Consider the following 2,921-nt stretch of genomic DNA (forward strand, 5'->3'; position numbering starts at 1 on the left):
CTTTAGCCAACAGTTGTGAGTCTATCTTATTTTTTATTTTTTTTTACCCACAAGCACAAATTCTCTTCAAGGTGACTTTGCGAGATGGAGAAGTAAAACACACTGCCTGGGACACTGCCAGTGGTTTTTCCTCCCGCTCTAAAACTCTGTACAGTGTATAAAAACTGTATTCGTGAACCCGTGTGTGTGACATCACTGCAGTGTGATTGACTATTGCTCTATCTCAGTGTTACTGTGTGTAAGTACAGTGAACAGTGTGTCTGACTGGCAACAAGCAAGGGCCAGCCTATCTAACCTGAGTCATTTCTACACAGACGCCACGCATGCCCTCATACACATGCATTGAAACACACGCACACACACTCACACACATACACACACACACTCACACATATACATGCTGTACAGACATTTACATTAAATACACACCACAGTTTATTATAAAAACCCATCTTTCCCTACTTTTGTCCTGTTTACATTCACATATAGAGCTGTAGTAACTGCACGCCCTCCCACAGCTATGACATCACTACTGATAACCATTTGCATTATGGGTGATGTAGTAGGTAGTAACCACATTTCAGAGAAACCTGGAATCTAGTAATTAGCTGAGTGAGCAGAGCCCTAACATTCAAACACCTTTCAACCACCATTCCTGTATTTGAGCATTTTAATATTGTATTAATAATCAATGACCACTTCTCGTATTAGCGAGACAATCTTAAACTTGTGATTTTACTAGAAAGAAAATGTCCATGTTATGGTAACAATGCTACCTATGGTCTAGTACTTTACAGTGTTTTTTTTGCACCATAAATGCAAACAATGTTAAGATCTGTGGGACTAGTCACTGATTAATGGCCTTTCATAACGTTTTTAAACTCTTACAACACTCTTCATATCACAACATGTTTATTTTTTCTTTCCTTTTTTTCTCTCTCTGTCTTGTAAAAAACAAACTTTAAAGATAAAATAATAGCTAGCTGTTTTGTAGGAGAATAAAGGCAAGAGCAGCGTTTTTCCTCTCTTATTAATGGTGAATGACTCTCTGTCTTGCAATGTTTTAATAAAACTATTCCAGTGTAATCTGCACACCTGACTTAAAGTTGTATTTGAATTCCTGGAATTTGAATTGGGATTTAACCAATCTGGTGCAGTCTGCTGTCTTGATGGGGAAAAAAAGATTTAAGAGTCCGCCATGTTTGTGTGTATATGTGGTCATTTTCAGGAGTTCAAGTACACCTGTGTCCAGATGTGACAGACAAACAATGTTTTCTATGGCTGTTTTTATTTTTGGTTTAACTAAGATATTAATGATGTACATGTCAAAACTGTGGTAATGATCATTCAGCCTGGAATAAATGTTTAAAAAAAAGAAATTAAAGCAACTTTAACATACTGACCAAGACTGCGGGTTCTTTTTAATGTGAGTGAACAAACAGAGTGGTCTTTACATTGACGTCACTTGATAGATAATACAGCAATAGCTGAATCTGTCAGGTCTGCATCATTCTTAGTTTTCACAAATTGAAAACTCAAAGTGAATGTTTTGAAAGATCTCCACTAAACACACTTTCCTACCTTATTGATTCACTTTCTATCATTTTATGAATTCATTTCAAACTGTCTACTGCTTAATGAAATCAGTTATACACACACTACCGGTCAAAAGTTTGGGGTCACTTAGACATTTCCATTCCACTCCATTATAGACAGAATACCAGCTGAGATCAGTTGCATTGTTTTTTAACCAGGGCAGCAGTTTTCAGATTACATTATGTGCTTACATAATTGCAAAAGGATTCTCCAATGTTTTCACAGTTAGCCTTTTAAAAAGATATCAGATTAGTAAAGAGAATGTGCCTTTGGAACATTGGATGAATGGTTACTGATAATAGGCAATGTAGATATTGCATTAAAGATCAGTCGAGAACCCCTTTTTTTTTGTGACCCCAAACTTTTGACCGGTAGTGTATATAGTTGTATATAACTATGTGCATTACTAATTATATTATCAAGTAGAGAGTGATAGTGATCTATGGTGATGACATGAGGGAAATACCTCCATTAATCTCCATTTATTGTAGTATTAGTGTTTCACAATGATGAGTGCCTTTAATACAATGTTTTAGGGTTCCATTTATTTTACTGCAGCTGCTGGATGTAAGTATCATGTTGGGAAATACAAACGATGTGTTGTCAATGTTTGTTTCTTTCATTACCTCTTTATGTTCACAGTTTAACAGATTTCATTAGAAAACTTGCATTTTGGACTCCTGAACTCAGATACATTAGTCCTCTGTGTTTCACATAACTGCTGTATTACATTTTTAAAGTATAAAAGCCAAGTCCAAAGGGGAAGCTTCCAAATGAACTCACAGCTAATGAAAAAATATCAAATATGATCAAAAGAACATCAAACATACTTGAGATGCCTCCTTAGCGTATTTACTCAGCATAGATTACTGTTACTTACTCACTGATGCCATGTACTGTAGCTCTGTTAAGGCGTGGAATACCAGGAATTTACATTACATCATCAAACTACACTGGACTCCACACTCTAAATCAGAGATCTTCAACAGGGGGCCCGGGACCCATAGGGGGTCCTCAGAGTCACTGGAGGGGGGCCTCCAAATTATTGTCAATTTTTGAAAGTTTTTTTCAAAAATTAAAATGTCTAAACCTAATTCCCACATATTATTAGCAAATATAAATCTCCACTGGTGATAGGCTTACTGGCCTATAGGTAGTCACTAAGATAGCCATACAGTTCATCCTAAAGATTCAATGTGCCACATAAAAGATGATTTATTAAATCATGCCAACAATTCATATTTTAATAGCTTAGTGTTCTATGCACAGTGCACTAAAAAGGTATGTGTTAAGGCTTGAGGCTGCCCTACATGTATTGTAGGCCC

The sequence above is a fragment of the Sander lucioperca genome, chromosome 4, assembly GCF_008315115.2.
Source record: "Sander lucioperca isolate FBNREF2018 chromosome 4, SLUC_FBN_1.2, whole genome shotgun sequence".
Taxonomy (NCBI): Eukaryota; Metazoa; Chordata; class Actinopteri; order Perciformes; family Percidae; genus Sander; species Sander lucioperca.